This window comes from Heterocephalus glaber, unplaced genomic scaffold, assembly GCF_053883595.1.
Source record: "Heterocephalus glaber isolate CG9 unplaced genomic scaffold, H.glaber_assembly_v1.0 deba00000901, whole genome shotgun sequence".
Lineage (NCBI taxonomy): Eukaryota > Metazoa > Chordata > Mammalia > Rodentia > Bathyergidae > Heterocephalus > Heterocephalus glaber.
The window spans coordinates 14,774,069-14,792,880 of NW_028258171.1; the positions used below are offsets into that span (position 1 = coordinate 14,774,069).

The window sequence follows — 18,812 nt, forward strand, 5'->3', positions numbered from 1 at the left end:
AGTACTTTTTTCCATACCTATGTTGCTTTCAACAATCACTTGAGAAAAAAAATGTTCTAAATACTTGGATATTGAAATGTGTCAGTGGGAGAAGATAACTGGATTTCCAGGTAACAAAACCATCTCAGAATTCCCCACTTACTTGGCTCGGATTTTAAGCAAACCCTGTAGAAGGCTTCAGCTCACAAACTGACCCCCTGCAGGCAGGGCATAAGTCCTGGGTGGCAGTCAGTCCCTTGATCTCCATACTGTCATCTACATAGGCAGTGGAGGCCCTCTCTTGTCAAGTAGTGCTTTTTTCAAACATGCATTCGCTACTGTACCATTTTTCCATCCAGGAAGACTGGTCACAGTGCTTTGGTCATCATCTTTCTGCAGATTGTGCTTATTCTATCCATGTTCCTGCCCTGTGATTCCTTTCTGCATGCACATGCAGCTGTGCAGAAGACATCTGTGCTTGTGATTTCTAAATCAACCCTAGCATCTTCCTATTTATTCCATCAACAAAGAAAACCATTTAACACCATTCTTTCCTACCTTTTCCATTGTATAAATATTTTCTTGATAAAACATTGCAGTTATCACTGTGTGAGGCTCAGAGATTGCTCCGAACCAGATGAAGCAGAAACCCAGTTGAATCCATCCCTAATCCTAAATGCTGTTGAATTTAAAAATAAGACTTAAATTGCTTTTTCTGCCTGTCTAAATGTCTACTGTATGAGATACAGAGAATCACATTCAATAACCGTCACTAGGTTTTTGGGAAGAGCAGAATATAACTCAGGGAAAGTTTATTCAGTAGTGCAATTATTATGAATTACATAATTAAAATTACGTAAAGAGGAGGATTACAACAAATCCATTCTCCATTATTCTGCTTGTACTTTCATTTAAATTTTTCTTAATGTGAAAGTTTTAAAGAGATATAATGTTCTTCTTAATTATCTTGAAAATGTACTTTCTTTTAACATTTGTGTCAGGTGTCAAACTATTCATTTATAGTTACATATTAGAAAGTTATAATTAAATTTTACACAATTACTAGCTATTATAATCATGATTAATTAGTAGAGCACTTCACTTTTGCAATCATAAATATATTTTTGTATTTCAATTGCCTGATACATACTAACCAAATATCAAGGAACTAAAATAGACTGTTATTATATAATAACATTGAATGCAAAAGTAAAACTCTTTAATTATTAATAAAGCAGATTTGTTACGTGCTGGCACATAAAGCAAGCAAGGTGACTTTTTAAAAACTTGAATGACAGAATATTATACTCATCCATACTTGAGAGAGAATATTTGAGATAATAAAATGAAGTCTGATTATGTCTTTTGTATTTGCTTGGGATCAAAATACCTTTTATGAAATGATAGCAATGTTTTATCTTTTGTAATGTGTTTACTTAGCAAAATAAACAATTGGCAACTCTATTAAAATTAATCCATGAGACATGCCCTCATGATCTTCCTAGGTTGTTATGCTCATTAGATAATTTTAACCCATACAGCCGCAGGACCAATGATCACGTACAAGTTCCAGGACATGTGTAACACACTCAGCTACTTGGCTCTATCTGCTTTCTATGAAACACTACACACTCGGAACCATGTTGTCTGGATTTGAATACTAGCTGAGTCACAGAGAAGTGTTGAAGTCATCCTTATGAATGGTCCCAGAGCGTAAGACTAGTGATGCTGGCAATTGAATTGCAGTATATTTTTATAACTGTCCTATGTTATTATTAGTTATTGTTATTAATCATCTAGTGTGCCTAACTTATAAATTAAATCTTATCATAGGTATGTACAAATAGGATGTAATACTCTCCATGATTTCTGGCATTCACTGAGGGTGTTGAAAAATATGCCCTGTGGCTAAGGGAAGACTGTTGTGATAGTTACGCTGAGACCCAAATCTAAACTGGGATGGCCCCAGGCAGCCTTAGATGGCTGAGTATGCTAAAACCAAGGGGGGAACAAACAGTAAGCAAATGCAACAAATGTGGTGTGATAATTGTTTGAAAGAGGCTGAATACGGGACAAAGACAGTTCACCCAGGGACAGAAATCTATGCAGTTCATGGTTTTTTTAAAAAAGATTGGGCAAGTGTGTAGGATGTAGAGAGGCGAGAGAGCCAGGTGGAAGTTGTGTGTGAGGTGAGGAAAAGTCAGGGAACAAGGGAGGCTGAGAATGGAAGAGAAGAGAAGAGGAGAGAAGAGAGCAAGGGTGCCTTCTCATACATCTGGGTTCCGGATATTAAGATGGTTTGCCCCTCACACAAAGGGCCTCCTCTTGCTTTCTGAAATCCAGGTAGTGACACTGACTGTCCTCTGACTCCTCCAGTGCTACTCCATCTCCCTTTAACTTTAGTAGCTGGTGACTCACCCAGGTGGAGACCCTGCCATGGCCCTGAGGAGGCAACGGTAAGTTACCATGGCTTCTCCCTTTGAGCTGGGAGGAGCAGCTTCTGAAACCCCATGCAGCCTCCTCAAGCCTCAGAGGCTTTGCTCTGTCTGGCCGGAAACACAAGACAGAAGGTCTACTTTGGTCTGCTGTAGTACCCAATTGGTCTACTGGGAGAAAAGGGACACCTTTGCCTCTGGGAGTGGCCTGCCAGCCTTTACACCATCAGTCTGGAGCCTTTCTTGCCATAAGGAGCCCCTCACAGGTCAGCACCCAGCTTGGTCAGCCACTAGGTTTGAGCCTGCCTCATGGAGATCTGGAAGCTCGCAGTCTGCGGAACACAGCTGCAAAGCTTTCCTCAGCAATAAAGTGCCGCTCTGGTTATTTTCACCTGGGGAAGCAGTTAGTATAATTAGACAGAATGTCATTGAAATTCGTAACTTGTCACTGAGAGATAGCGGGTCAGCCGAGGAGGAAGGACACACAAACCTAGTGCAGTGGGTCTGTGTAAAGTCACTACCTTTGCTTTGAAACCACTGAGTTGGGTAGAAAAGGGAAACTGGAGCATCCTCTGGTCCCTGAAATGAGTCTTCAGAAAAGAGCCCACTGCCTCTCATTTCAGGCTGTGCTGTTTTTCCTCCGTGGAAAATCCTTGAGTTCTTGAATTTGTTAGTTTGGTAAATATGGTGCTCTTACAGGGACACTGGAGATCCAGTGGTACATAAAACAGAAAATGTCTCACTCTGTGGTTCAGACCTAGTGGGGTAGGCAGACTATAAACAAATCAGCAAATAAATAATAAAACAGCAGATTGTGATGGGTAGTTATAAATTAGGATGGTTGATGGAGAGTTAGTTCTGGGATGGGGAGAATAATTTAGCCTGAAATGTTGGGGACAGGTTCACTGAAGAGGTGACTGAAGAAGTGAACCAGCTACTTGAATAACCAAAAAGAGCCAACCAGGTGATGATCTGGGGACTGGATATTCCCAGAGGGAATCGCCAGTGGAGAAGTCCTAAGTTGGAAGAAGCTTAGTGTTTTGTAGCAAACAGCAGAGAGGTACATGTGGCTGGAGCTGAGGCAGCAAAGAGCCCAGTTTATAAGATGAGGGTGGAAAGGTTGTCAGAGGCCAGATCACTTGGGATCTGTGGACCGGGGACACAGTGAATTCCAAGTGGGCTAAGATGGGATTAGACCCTGGGAGATCATATAATTTGTCCTTCTCACTTCGAACAGGAGCAAAAGTAGAGGTGAATTTTGTCACCTGTGAGTCAGCCAGCCAACTGGATTATTGCTGTGACTGGAGGTAAGATCTTTTGTCATGCATCCCTGCTGGTTTCCACCAAACTCTCCCTGAATGCTAGAAAAGAAAAAGCTGGACTCTTCAATGTCCATAAGCATTTAAATGACTAGTCTTTAGCACATGTCCCATTTATACTGTCTTTTTGACTCACAGTCTTGAACTAGAAAATTATGGAGGCAAAGCCATTCTTGTAAATTTTTATTTTCTATAGAAAAGGATGGTTTGAACATTTGCTTCTGATTAAGAATTAAAGTTCTTTATGGAAAACTTTTTTTTTTTAAAACCAAGACCTTCTATTCAGATACCATACTTGCCATGAAAGCTTTTCATAGAACTACATCTTGGACGTCCTGGGTTTGACCCATACTACTTGACTAGGACTTGAAGAAATAACTGGAGAATATCATCATATGTCTTTCCAGTGTGGGGAGAGCAGCAAAGCCCATGTGGGTAACAGGAAAATATGGGAGAAGACACTTATTAAAGGAATCAGGTAGCATGGCACAGAGGCTGTGCACACAGCTGTGTGAATTGAGACAAATAACCTACTTTTATCCCCAGCTTCTTTGCCTGTGAAATGGCACAGTAATAATATTCCTCATATAGAGAATTAAGATAATATCTGTAAAAGCACTTAGAACAATGCTTGTTTCATAATGAGCGCTATAGAAATGTTTTGAAGATTTGTTTAAAAGGCTTAATAAAGTATAGGATTATGTTTTATTTTTAAGGCTAAGCATCCTTATATACTTAGTTTGACTATTTAAGGCCACAAACCAAATGCATTCTTTTTTTTTTTTTTTTTTTTGTACCAGGGATCAAACTCGGGTCCTTGCCCTTGCGGGGCAGGTGGTTAAATCCCCAGACCAAATGCATTCTTTATGTTCTGGGATTTGGTCACATTCCCACCACAGGACATAAGGTGCAGCTTCCATGTCTGGGAAGAGTTAAACATTCCACTACAACCATTCTACACACAAACATTCGGAGTTAGAAAATTGCACTGTATGTTATGTACACACAGGACACATGTGTGTATTTTTTTGAACAGCATTAACATTGCCTAGGGGAGGAATAGCTTTCACATCCTTCTCTGAGTTGAAAAGGAGGACATATGGAAGGAGATTAATTTTAGATTAGCTGAGACCTTTAGTTACAAAAGGATTTGAGGCTGGCTTGATTAAGTGCAAACTGATAGAAAGAGAGTGTTGGTAAATAGAACCTTCTTGTCACTGTTCTGACCATCATTCAAGATTTGTATCCCAAAGAGCTTCCACCAGTCAAATGCAATGGCAAGTTGTGGCCTCATTCTGGCCTATGGCTCATCCAAATTTCATGTCACTGCCTTTAGATCTCATGATTCCTTTCATTAATTGACCAGTGGACTCATAGAAAACTTTCTGTTTTCTTTCTCTTCTATGTTCTCCTCCTTTCTCACTGTGTCTAGAGAAAGATGTAAGAGAGAAAAATCTCACTCCTTCCACTGCAAGATCTCAAAAGGACAGGAAGAGCATTCTTCTGTCTTTGTCTAGGTAGATGAGAGTAGAAATAAGGCAATGGCCTCAATTCAAGGATGGACAGGTCCGCAGAAACACTTCTGTACTGTTCAGTTTTCATGGTGCGTGTAGAAGGAGTTCATGTTTATACAGTGCTTGAAAGGACACCGAGGAGATTTCTTATAGCTGTGGTTCTTACTTTGGACTCTCCAACTCCTTCAGATCCTTCCTGGTCACCCTGAGAGTCAAGAGGACCCAGATTTGACAGAAATTATGGGATCTTTAAATCTAGCCTGATATATCAAGATCCAGCTAAAAATGAGAGAAAGCAAGCATGGCAGATCATCTAGGATGTTCTATAATCCAGGCCCAATTGCAAAGTACTTTCCTTTGGCCCCTATTTCTTGGACCAAAACTTGTTTCCTGAACATATCTGACTATAAGAAAGGCTAAGAGCTTAGTTTAGCTGTGTATCCAGGACATAGATTTAGTGAACAACTAGCCATTCTCTACCCTAGACAGTATATGACCCATGGTGGTCCAGAGATAGTGGCCAACTAAAGCACACTGCCTGGCCCATAGCACAGTTTCCTCCTTACCGAACCACACTCTGCCATGTCTCTCATGTGTGCCCTACCTTTGGAAAACATTAGCCCACAAAAGTTGTCCAAAAGAGAGAACCAAGAAGAAAGTGGCCGATCCATTTTCTAAGAAAGGTTGGCAAGATATGAAAACACTAGTTACATGAAATATAAAATATGCAGAGCAGCATTAGTCACAAAAACTCAAAAGATCCAAAATTGTACCTGAGGGCCACCATGATCCTGTTTCTGAAATGGACTTTGTTGGTTTGCAGAATGATGGCAGAATTAGAAAATGCAACCTAATTATTGAGGATAGTCAGAACAAAAATTGCCTGACCAACTTCCATGGCAGGGGTCTTATGTATTAAAAAATATCCTCCATAGTAAAAAAAATGACAGAGCATGAGGAATGACTGAGGGTTGTTTCATCTGTACTCTGTTGTTTTTATTCGGGAAAAAGCAATAATCACACTTGAATGACTTCTTACACTTAACCCCTGTAGGTCAGTCAAATCTGAAAGAAGATGATAGAAATCAAAATCGTGGCCCAAGGGGAGAAGACAAAGATCTTGAGAGGAGTGGTCAATGAACTGATTGCAGAAAGTATTGGGAAAGCCATGAAGAAGGCTTGCCTATCTAGTTATCCTCTTCAAGGGCTGTTACTTGTAAAAGGAAAAATGCTGAAGAAGCCTGGGCTTGAAGTGAGAGCTCATGGAGCATCACAGCGAAGAGAGTAGTTCTAGAAAAACTACTGAAGGCGAGACAGGTGCTCAAGTGGAATGAGTGCATGATGTAAGCCACTGATCTGAGAATCTAAAATTCAGGTTTTTAATGGTGACAAGTGAAAAGTCTTATTTATGGGGGAAGAAGCTCAGCCTATTAAGTACAATCCTAATGTACCCTAGGTCAGTTCTACTCACAGGAAAGACTTGGGTGTAACATGTAAGAATCCCACAAAGAAGGGTCAGCCTTGCCTCCCAAATGACAGCAATTTCCACTGTGCCATGAACTCTGTAAGAATCCCCAGCCTCACTCTCCCTTCTTTCAGTCCCTTGCCACTTGGTTGCTTCCTGAGGACCAGGGGGGCAAGATGAGGATATTGCATGGTTCACTGCAAACACCTGTCTCTCAGTGCTACCTCCACATTTGGTTCAGATGTTTGCACTCCCCCCCTTCTTACATTTGGCCCTGTGGTCTGTGTCCCCCTGAGTTAACTTTCATCATTCAACTAGAAACAACACCTTCTTCTTGCTACCATTTCTCTGGGAACTGTAGGGAGTCAACCCCAAGCCTCCTGCACTCCCCACGGGGCCAATAGTGCTTCAAAGGAGTGTGTTGGGGCTGCATCTCACGGCTGGGCTTCCTTTCTGTTTGAACAGCTTCCATTGCTCACTGCTGATCAGTAACTCAATGATTCATTAAACACACAAACAACGAGTGAATCTGTTCCATTAGCGAGGCCACCTGTTCTTCCCAGACATTCTCAGCTGAGCCCAGCAGACACGAACAAGAGAATGCAGACATCAGTCAGTGCCCCGTCCATATTTGATGGCGTGTTAGAGCAGGAAGAGCAGAGTCCAGGCTTCGCTGACGCTTTTATGCTTTTCCTTTCATCTGGGAGCAGAGCTGCGAGGCTGTAATGTAGAGCACAATCCAGTTCTCTGTAATCAACCAGAAAACTCCAAGTCCTTGGCCATGATTGCCTCCTTAGTCTTACAGAAATGGAGAAAGAGAAGACGGGAATCTCTGCATTCTTTAGCTTGCAGATGCAAGGACAACAGAATTAACCAAGCTCTAAACAAAAGCAAACAACACACAGAAAAAGAAAGAGAGAGAAAAGAAGGAAAGAGAAAGAAAAGGAGACAGAGAGAGAGAGAGAGAGAGAGAGAGAGAGAGAGAGAGAGAGAGAGAGAGAGAGAGAGAGAGAGAGAGAAGAGAGAGAAAGAGAAGGAAACAAAAAGAAAAATGTGAGAGAAATGTCATCAGCTGCAATAACATCTTCCCTGCCCTGGCTGCAGCACAATTTTTTTGCTATGCTGCTTCTGGTTCAGCTGCACTGAGGAAGGGGAAGGGGACTGCAATGATCAACATGTGAAATATGTATGTACCGATTCGCCAAGATGAATGTAATTATTATGCATGGCCGACATAAACTAATACTTTTAAAAGAAAATAAATGAAATGTGTTGAGCACTCAAAAAAAGAACTGGTTTACTAGTGTTTATAACCTTTTTATAAATCAAGTCTGCTAACAATCAGATAAAGCTAACTGAGTTAAGCTGATGCTGGTATTACAATCAACAAAAGCTAAAATTTTATTTTGAAAATAGCCTTTTTCTCTTCTCTTCTCTATAACTTCTCTTTCATAAAGGAAAACTTGCATGAAGGGAGCAGTGTTCATTTCGATCCTGAAAGCTGTACCAGACCAGGAATAATGGAACACAGGACCATTTCTCAAGTGAATATTAAATTGCCTCTTGAGGGTGAGTTTAGTGCTTCATACCCGGTCACTAGGATTTGGACTGGGCACTTCATCTTTGTTAGACTTAGATTTCTCTACACTGACATTTGCATTAAAATATTTGATTGCATAGTTTGGTTTTTAAGTCTAGGATGGATTTATGCTAGAATATAAGTAAAAGAAAATTTTTTTGCTCATTGGTTCTTATATAAAATGAAAGATGAAGAGGAAGAAAAAATAATTCTTCAAGGAAAATTACAATTCCTATGGTTTATCTGTAAAATTCATTTAAAAAATGAGTTTTAAATTCCCTGGCAGATTTCAGATATCACTGTTGCTAGTGGTTAGTTTACTTTCATTTTTGTGGCACTGGAAATGACAAAATGCCAGGTGAGGAATTCAGTTTTTGCCTCCTTCGTAAATATTATTTTGATTTTAGAGGATGTGCTGTGAGCTGCACATATTCAGGATGAGTAAGGTAAACAGAGTGAGGCAGGCAGGCCCTGCTGCTCAGATTTGCTAGGCAGGTGCGAATGTATCTCCCTTACCCAGCACATAAAAGGCCACGTGCATTTTCAAAGGGGTTTCTGCAGTCCTGGTCTTTTGACAACCACTACTACGATTTGCTTGTCAAGTCCAGGTGTTTGTACAGCCGCTGGTTTTGTAATCAAAAGAATCCTCAGATTCTTTTGTATATAAAAAAAGAACGGCACGAGAGAAGTGACTTTTTGAAAAAGACTAAGAGGGAAACAGCCATGTAAGATGAACAATTAGCCAGGAGAATGCCAGCTACCCACTCATGTGACAGACTACCACCATCCCAGAACTTTCTGCACTGATACCAGGATTGTGAACCTGCACTGTTCAGTATAACGGCCGATAGTCACCTGTGGCTACTGGCATTTGCATTGCGGCTGGTGGGCCTGGGAAAATACATTTTAATCTTGGGTAACTGAAATTTAGGCATATGCATTTAGGGGTCTTCATTGCTATACTGCCTAATACCTAGGTTGGTTTCCTAGCTTCATTGTAAGTTCTTCATAAAAGTTTGCCATATGCTTTGAATGAGGACACAGTGAAGCTGGGAGCCAGTGATCTTGTTTTGAGGGTAAATGACCTAGGATGAGCTGCCTGAGAAGGATGAGAAAACAGTTTGTAGTTGAAAGGCCCTGATTCAGGGGGCCTGTGGTGATGCAGTGCATCATGGTGGGAATGATGGCAGAAGAAGCTGTTCATCTCATGGAAACTCGGAGCAAGGAAAGAAAAAGTGGCTCGAGTCCCAGTATCCCCTCCACGTGCAAGCCCACAGGTTCCCAGCTCCCTTCAACTAGAATGTCTGCTGTGATGTGTTAAATACAGCAAGAAATAGCGAGATCCAGTTAAAGAGTCAAACACATCTTCTTGTTTAATTTTTCACCCTTCCTGCCTTCTGGGTAAAAGGCAGAGAAAAAAAAGAAAACTAACTCTCTCATCTATTCTGCATCAAGCAGTATTTATAGCTTCAGACTTTGGTGTGAATTCCAAAATGTTGTTTTGAGCCATAAGGTTTGTTACAATTAGTTTTACATCAGTGGAAAACTAATACAAACAGGTATTTCACCTTAAAAAAAAAAGGAAAAAAAGTTTGCCATATGAAAATTAAAAATATGGTCATGTTCCATCTCCCTTAATACTCCTAGGTGCTTCTCGCCCAAGGGCTCGTACTCTTGGGGGTTCCTGCTTCTATCCTCTGCTCCAGTGGATCCAATTTGTTTCTCCACCCTTGATTGCCCTCGGCCTTCCCAGCTCTGTGATGTCCACGCAGTCTTCTCTGACTGGAACGCTCTTTCTCACTTGTCCACCTCAGCAGACCTCTGTTTATCTTACCCATAGGAAGGACTTTGGAAAGTGTCCCCAACTGCCCCACATAGATGAGAGTTCATGCTCTCTTCTGTTGGTTTCCAGAGTGGTATAGCATAAATGTCAGGTCTCAGGGAGATCCTCAGATCTGTGTGCAAACGTTTACAAGAAAATTCCCAGAAGAATTAATGGGTGGAAGGAAAGTAGTGGGTAGAAGCCAGAGAAGTGCACAGTGGCTGGCAAAGCTTTGCCCAAGTTTGTAGGCAGGCTTATTACCTCTATAAATCAAGCCTCACAACTGTCCTGCCCCGAGACGAAGTGGAGTGTTCATACTCTTACATCCAGTAGGCAGTGGGGAAGAGCCACCCCAGGGGGCTAGCAGGAGGCACTTTGATTTCACTGCTGCTGCTATGGGCAAAGGCTGGTTCTCCAAGAAAGAGTGCGGGCCTGGCTATGGAAGGGAAGCCAAGGGTGTGGGAATGGCCTTAAGGAGGGGGGGCGGGCACAACACAAAAGTAGTGAAGAAGAATCCTGCGGGATCTGGGCAGGACATGAGCACGAGCTATTTGACATTATTCACCCAGGGGAAATGTTAGAATTGGATCGCTGTGGTTTATAAAACCCTTTTCTTGGGAAAGTGACTTAATTGTATTCAGCTTTGGAGTTTCCTCCTCAATGAAATTTAGAAAATAATTGCATTTACTTCTCTGGGTAAAGGTAAAGATTACTGTGTATAAAGTATTTAGCATTGTGTGGGGTACATAATTAAAAAATTTTAATGCAGCTATCATCTTAATATGACATTTTATTGCAATGGCACAGCTGAGTTTTTTGTTGACCTTGAGATTTCCCAGGCCAGTAAACTACTCTTTAAGTCACTGACCCTAAGCCTATTCCTGGCCCAGAACAGAGATCCAATCAGTATTTTTGAGACTTTTAAAGCAGTGTAATTTAATAGAGGGGACAGGGGGAATTGGGTACTATGGGAATCAGAATTTCAAATTGGTCCCTCAAAGATGTTTCACTCTAATCCCAGAAGCTGTGAATATGCTGATATATCACTCCTGTAGTTATGAGATATTATATGGCACAGTTTGTTTTAAGAAAGGATTATCTGGTGGGCCCTTGAAAGCAAGGATTTTTCTGTGACAGAAGGCAGAAAATCAAATCAGAGTCACAGTATTCGAGGGTTTGGCATGAGCGACCTTGAGCTGGCTGGGATGTGAGAAGCTAAGTATCCTGTCTCTGGTTTGTAGGTGAGGGAGGCCACATGTGCAGGAAGGTGGATGGCTTTGGGGAGGTGAGGGGACCCTGCTTGGGAGCCAGCAAAGAAATGGGAGCCTCGGTCCTAACACCAGGAGGAAATGGATTCTACAGACAGCGTGACTGAGTTTAGAAGTAGATCCATTCTGGAGATGGAGCTCACTTTTGTCTGACCCCTTGATTTCAGCCTAGTGAGGCCCTGGCATGAACACAGTTGAGCTCACTCGACCTACAGAAGTGTAAGATAATAAACAAGTAATGTCACTTAAGACAGTATGTTTGTGTTGATTTGCTACACAGAGGTAGAAACAAGTAACAATGCTTACTACATTGTGGAAAAGCCTAGAATCTAGAAAGGAAGGTGAGAAACACCTAGCTTTCAGGTTATACCACAGTGGCTGCCACCTGAGACCAGGAAGATGCAGGAAATGACATTGGCCCAGAGCCCTGCAGATGGTGCCTAGAGGGGAAGTGTGGATACCAGCTAGCTGTGACCCTGGTCACATCGATGGAGGGTCACAGTGACCACCATCATCACCACTATTGACAGAGGAAGAGGTACCTTTTGCTCCCTTGCATATTAAAAATATCCCACAAATGAATCTTATTGTCCAACATAATTTGTATCCAGAAGCTTGCCAAGAAAGCATGTCTGCGATATGTAGTTCCCAGGCTTCCAGTGCCCAAGATAAAAAGGTATGAAGAGAAGGGGCTTGAGATAATGTTGATTGACAAAGAGTTACATCCGGTATGGATGGCTCTTCAGACCTTCAAGATGCCCTTATGACAGCCTGCTCATGGGAGTTATTTTCATTTTACAGATTGGAAAACTGAAATCTGATCTGGTAAGGCATCTTGCTTCAGTTTCATCAGCCTCCACTCCCAGCCTTCAGATGAGGTGTATCACTGGCTGCCAGGTGAGTCATGGAGACTCAGCTGAAGATGCCATGGAAATTGCAGCAATTTGATTTTTTAAAGGAGTTTTCCTTAGGTTCTGGGTAAAGGGACGGTGTTAGACTCTTGTTGGAGCCCCGTCTGGCTCATCCAAGCCTCCTCCTGGCCCACATTCCCTGACTTTGGCCGCAGACCTTGCAATCGTGCGCTCTGATTTCTGGGTTGACTGTGGCGAAGTGCCCTGCCCTCGTTCACTGGGCAGCCCCTGCTGTTCTTTTATCCTGGGAGTGCAGAGGACCTGTCCTCCTCTTCTGTGATCCAGTTGACCCTGCCTCTCCCTGGTGGGAGCTGGTGTGGGGCGGAGGGGAAGCATCAGGAGGAGGGTGCGCTCCGAAAGGGAGTCAGGCAGCATTTCCTGCAGACAGCTCTATCTGCCCCGCATACCAATCCCCTTACACACGGATTGGCCCATAGGCTCAAGCACAAGAACAATTTGGCCTTCTCTCTTCTCTTGCTGACGGTAAGAACGCAATTCTGGGAGGAGATTTTAGCACTCAAGCTCAAGACAGGTGGCATGCTGTTATTCTAACTAAAAGTGCAGGGAAACTTAGAGGAAGAGCTCTGGATAATATTCTATGGGTTCTCTGGGATCTCGCTGTGACTGCGGGTTAAAGGCCTAGAGGCGGATCTTTGTCAGTCTGCTGGAGACTGGGCTCTCTGGGTTCCCCTCTCCTTCCTGGCTGGCTGCCCCTGTTTCCCCTGGACTTGGCCTTAGTGGTGAGGAATTCATTCCTAGGTTTCTGGAGGGGGAGAAAGAAAGAATGTTTCAACTGTCTTTACTATGCCTTAAAAGACATAAATTTTAAGTGAAACATATGCTCATAGTTTGATACAGCTGAATGCTAATAAAACAGCACCTGTGCCTGGGATGAGACATGGACAAACCACCTATATAGAAATCTAGGATCAGCCAGGCTTTCTTCATGTGGGGATGCCATGCGAAAACCATCAGGGACATGTGTGAAAAAATCTGCTTCTTCTGCTCCTTTAAAATTCCACTTAAATGTACTTTAAATTGAAAACCCAACTTAACTAGAAAGAAAAACAGATATACCGTAAGTCTGTACATGTAATTTTTTTTTGGTCAAAAAATCTTAAGCCTGGGTTTTCCTGAAGCCATATTGTTCTGGATTGGTCATTGACACTGGTTGAGCCAAGGGTAATCTATCAGTGGCCTCTTTTTCCTTTGACTTCTTGAGGGAAAGATCATTTGCCTTTCCCTATCATCACACCAGCCACACTTCCTGTGTGAAGGCCCACAGGAATTGGAACCTGACTTCCTGGAGTGAGGGGCTTGGCTAAGGACACTCCTTCCCCACCCCAGGTCCAGCAGGTAAGACCCTCCTGCACAAAGTAAGCCCCTCCTGGCCCCTGAAGCCCATAGTGGCTCCAAGGGTTATTCTGAAGACCTTACTGAGATGCATAGAGAGACATGAAGGAGTGGATGCACCTAGAGATGAGCAGTCTGATACATAGCAGGGGATACACTGTTGAATGGGGTAGGTGCATTCTCTGCTCCTATGGAGTCAAGAGAACAGAGGGGGAAAGCAGACAGGTCCAGGATGTTACAGGCAGAGAGGGAAGTGTTGGAATGGGCAGAAGGATGTTACAGGTGCACAAAGCAGGGCTATGAAAATGCCTTAGCAGGAAGAGCTCCTAGAAACAACAGTGATCAGGCCTAAGAGTGTTAATGATAATGCTTTGGTCTCTGTGATGAGCTGTCAGAAACTGACTTGAGAGGTAACAGAGGTATTCATCGCTAGGTAAATGTGTCCAGGGAGTATCTCTATTAAGTCCACTTGGATGGTGTGCAGTCGTGTTATTGCCGTACTGATGGATTCTGCAGCTGCACTGTGATGGCCTTTGACTCTCCATCATTTAGTCAGTCAAGGGGCCAGGGCTCCTCCTTCATTATTTCCTGTCTCTCTTCAACAACAGCTGTGTAATTCAGCGTCTCTTGAAGAGAAAATTTTGAACAGTGGATTGGAGTCCCTAGTGGTATGTGTGGTAAGAGAAGTGGGAGATGCTGTTCCCTCTACACAGTTATGGCACCTGCCTCCCATCATCTGAGCTTGCAGCCCTCAGATTGTGATGAAAAAGAAGACACCAGGGTCTTCCTGTCAAACTGTCAAATTTGAGGCTGAATGAAATATCCACCGGGGATCTCCAAGCAGCCAGACAAACTCATCTTTACTTTCAACTAGGGAGAATTTGAACCGATGTCTCCAGCTTTGAACGTCCAGGATATTAATTCATTCTGACATCTGTTCTTTCTCTTTGATATTTTAAAAACAGTCTAGAAACAGAATTGTAAATCCATGCTCCAAAAGAGCTACTTCGGATTCTGGGAAAGAGTGCAGTTCTGAGTTTATCTTGTTTATCCGAGTAGTCTCTGGTCATTTTGTAACATGATATTTTATCCACTGGACGCTCCATACCAATGTCTAGCACCAGATTTTGATTTTGGTTTAATCATCCATCACAGAAAAAACTGTGGTAATATCTGTCTTGCCATCTTCAAGAACTGTGGTGATACTGGTAGCTGGCTGCTGGCTTCCAGTCTTTGTTGTAGCCATCGGGGAATGTGGCTCTCAAAATCCCAGAATTTTGGAGCCAGAAAGAAAATTTAGGGGTCTCTATCAAGAACCATAACAATGCTCATAATTTTTGTCCCGATGAATCCCCTCCCAAGAATGTCAGAGTAATGTCACTCAAACATACATCGTTGAAGGTGTTCCCTCTAGTATTCTTTCTTGTAAAGGTGTAAAAACACAACTCAACAAAATATCTAACATTATGGACCTTATTTTAAAAATTGGACACATTGCCTTACGAGAATATTATGCAGTTCTAAAATAATTATGAACTATGTACATGTAAAGTGTGCAAATAGATAAATGTTTATTGAATTATTTTCAGGTGCCAATGATCTAGTATAATAAAGGAATATGTAGATTGCATAACTATGCACTTTGTGATATTAGGTATGTAAAACACACATGCTTATTGAAGAAAATTTGCAGAAACATTAATTGACAGGATTATGATAGTTCTATTTCATTTAAAATGTTGTTACATCATCCTAAGTGTGAATGTATGTAAAAATTATTATAAGTGTATGGAAGAAATATTTGAGAAATATTTCTAAGAGTTTTTAAGTGTAAGAGTGACCACTTGTTCATTCTTGGTTCATGTTACTTATAGAGTAATTGCTACATTCGGCAAAACACAACAGTGGTTAAGACAAAAATGTAATGCTTTAAATTTTTAGTCAGATCTGTTTTATTTGATAAATGTTTGAATTAAAACAGTCGCCTTTATAATAATCTCTGCTAATCTCCCTCTTTCCAATCTCCTTTTTCTTATCCTTCCTCCACAAACATTATAAAAGTGGAATTTAAATCACGTAGAGAGTACCTTGCCTGAGGATAGACCACTTACTTGCAGCAAACTTGATACTAGAATCTGAGCTTTAATTTTTCTCCTACCCTATGGAACTTCTCCCCAATAACCCCCACATCTCTTTTAAATATAAATTGTTGGAACAATAATGGAGGATAAGATAAGTTTTATGTAGAGCCATGATGAATAATACAGGACAGGAGAAGAGAATTATCCACATGAATATTTCTGAAGCTATTCGCACACAAGAACCACACAAAGATCTTGTCCAGATGCAGATTTTGATCTGCTGTGTAGAATGGGACTTGTGATTCTGCTTTTCTCATGAATTCCCTTTACTTGAGTTGCAAGAATCTAAAGGTTAGAAGCTGTCTGAATACAGAAGATATAAGAATTTAAGTTTTTAGTTTTGTCACTGGGGAATAACAATGTCAATATTTGATAAAGTGTAAACTTTCTTCATTCAGTGATCATGCATTTTCTCTTCCCTTCCCAGCACTTACTGCAGATCCAGGTCTTCCGCTAGTTGTGGCCATGAATGACAAGAGAATGTTCTAGAGCACACCACCCAGAGAGAAGAGGCCCAGGTGTGCACCAGACTCCCAGGCTCTTGCTTTGTCCCAATGTGATGTGTGGTCTTCACCCGGCACCCTGTCACCAAGTGGTCCCAGACAGGATACTTGGAGTCGAGATCAAACCTGAGCTGGAAGCCTAACTAGGCCCTGTAGACTAGAGGCAAGTTTGTTCGAGTTTTCATTTCTTTGTCTATAGAGTTGAATAATTATAGCATTGAACTCATTGGATAGTTGCATAGATTAAATGAGGTGTACATAAATCATTTAGCTCAGTGTCCAGAATGGAGTAAAAGTTCAATAAATAAATATATGTGATTATTATATCTAGCTGAACCTGAATCTTCTAAATTCTTGACCTAGAAGACTTCATGGTCCAGTAACTTAAGTTGACAAGAAATTAAATATTTATATTTATTTTACATTTAACTAAATATACTCTAGATATAATAAATCTAAATAAATAAATAAACAAGTATTAATAATAACCATGTATGTGTATGATATATTCACATTTATGTAAACATATTTAAATATTTAATATATTTTTTGTTTTTTCTTTGTTTTGTTTTTACTGGGGATCAAATTCATGACCTTGCCCTTGCAAGGCAAGCGTGGTGCCACTGAGCTAAATCCCAGGCATATTTAATATATTGAAGTAATTAACATACTTCCTCAATAATTACATAGACAAATATAAATTAGAGAAATAAATAAGTATATATTTCTCTATAAAAGTATATCAGTATAAATAGATATAACAAAAATGTAATAAACTTATACAATTTAAATGTATATACTAACAATTTAAATATTATTTTATATGTGTCCTATGCACATTTCAGCTATGCACATGTGCAGGAATGTATATGAGTGTAACAGTTGCTTAGGCGCACTGTGGGAACCCAGAACATGGCCTAATGCTCTGGGACAGTGACAGAGGATTTTTGAGACAAGTCTTGAAGGATTGCATTGGGATTGGAGAAACAAGCTTTTGGGGTGAGGATTTGGAGTGCAGGAGCCAATATGCAGTAAGTAATAACTGTTCACGGATTGCAAAGAGCCCCCAAATGGTGACCTTCATCTATGGGCTGTGGAGGGCACGGGAGAGGCTCTGACTGGATGCGTGTGTGCATAAGCTGGGAATTCAGTGGGGCGGTTAACTATTAGCAGTGCTTTTATCTGCTTTCTGCTCCCTTCAGGAGACTACACTCTTTTCCAAGCACCATCAAATCCTGCAACAGTCTTTACAAATTCTTAATCACTGAAAATGTAGGGCTGGGGATTTAGCTTAGTGGTTCCACCGTCTGCCTTGAAAGTGCAAGGTCCCAAGTTCAATCCCTGGTACCAAAAAAAAAAAAAGAAAATGTAAGGAGACAGTTGCCATATAGAAAGGTATTTCACATTCAGTGATGAGGTTTGTGGCAATTTCCTTCAAGAGGAAAAAAGATGTTTTTTTGTTTTTTTTTTCTCTTTCTTCCATTACGTTTATTGGTACGTTTTTGGTATAAAATACAGTTACATTCATCATTGGGATCTTGTACCATTGCATGAGTCTCTTGGTTCTTATTTTTTTCCCCTTCCCTTGCCCTCCCTTCATCCCCTCCACCCTTCCCTATTTGCAAAGACTTTGTTTCCATTTTTTTTCCTCTTCTCATATTTTTTCTTTTCCCTTTTTTCCTTTCCCCTACCCCTCCCACTTCCCCTCCTCCTTTAGACCTTTTCTTCCTGTTACACAATATCAATTATACATTTTTAAAATTACAATATCAAGATCTAGGAGACATTATCACAGATTTTACAGAATTTAAAAGGATATAGAAAGCATATTTCAAAAATCTGTTTTGAAATAAATTTGACAACTTCTAAGAAGTACCTTGGAAGACAAATTAATGAAACTAACTCTGGAGGAAATATAAAATTTGAATAGCACCTATTAAAGAAAGTATATTCCTAGCTTGAAAACCTACCTATATGACAACAGCAGGCTCATAAACATTTTAACTGATAAATTATATCAAACAATTAAAGCAGAAAAAAGAAGGAACACTTCTCCCCTCATTTTAGGAACTCAACATTGTGCTAATTCTAAAACTGGATAAAGATAATAGAAGAAAAACATATAAACATAGATAGAAATTTGTTTAACAAAGCAAACTATTAGAAGTCAGATCTGGCAGGATGTAGAAAGTGGTTTTGTTATAGGGATGGCAGTGTTGGTTCAGCACTGGAAGATCCACCTCCAAAAGTCATCATTTAAACAGAGGAAAGGGAAAAGCCATATGATCCTGTCAGTAGTTGGAGAAAAAGTATTGGACTAACTTCTACAGCTGTTCATGGTAAAAGCTATCAGGAGACTAGAAGTAGAACAGAACCTTCTCAACAGATTAAAGACATGTACTCCATACTTCCAGCGAGAACGCCTTATATGAATGGAGAAGATACAATGCTTTCTCCTTCAGGTGGGGAACAAGGGCAGATATGCTTACTCTTTATCTGTCCATTAAACTTTGAAACCTAGGC

The 18,812-nt window shown here is 41.0% G+C and overlaps 1 long non-coding RNA gene across 2 annotated transcripts; it reads left to right on the forward strand.

The window, feature by feature from the left end:
• The first annotated feature begins 1,081 nt into the window (after window positions 1-1,081).
• On the forward strand, window positions 1,082-16,753 carry LOC106009950 (uncharacterized). Of its 2 annotated transcripts, XR_015450095.1 has the most exons (5): window positions 1,082-3,721; window positions 6,302-7,898; window positions 8,170-8,281; window positions 12,183-12,278; window positions 16,214-16,753. It is a non-coding gene; the product is annotated as an uncharacterized LOC106009950 (long non-coding RNA). The 2 variants fall into 2 exon arrangements; XR_015450094.1 differs by having other exon boundaries at window positions 1,082-7,898.
• The last annotated feature ends 2,059 nt before the right edge of the window (window positions 16,754-18,812 follow it).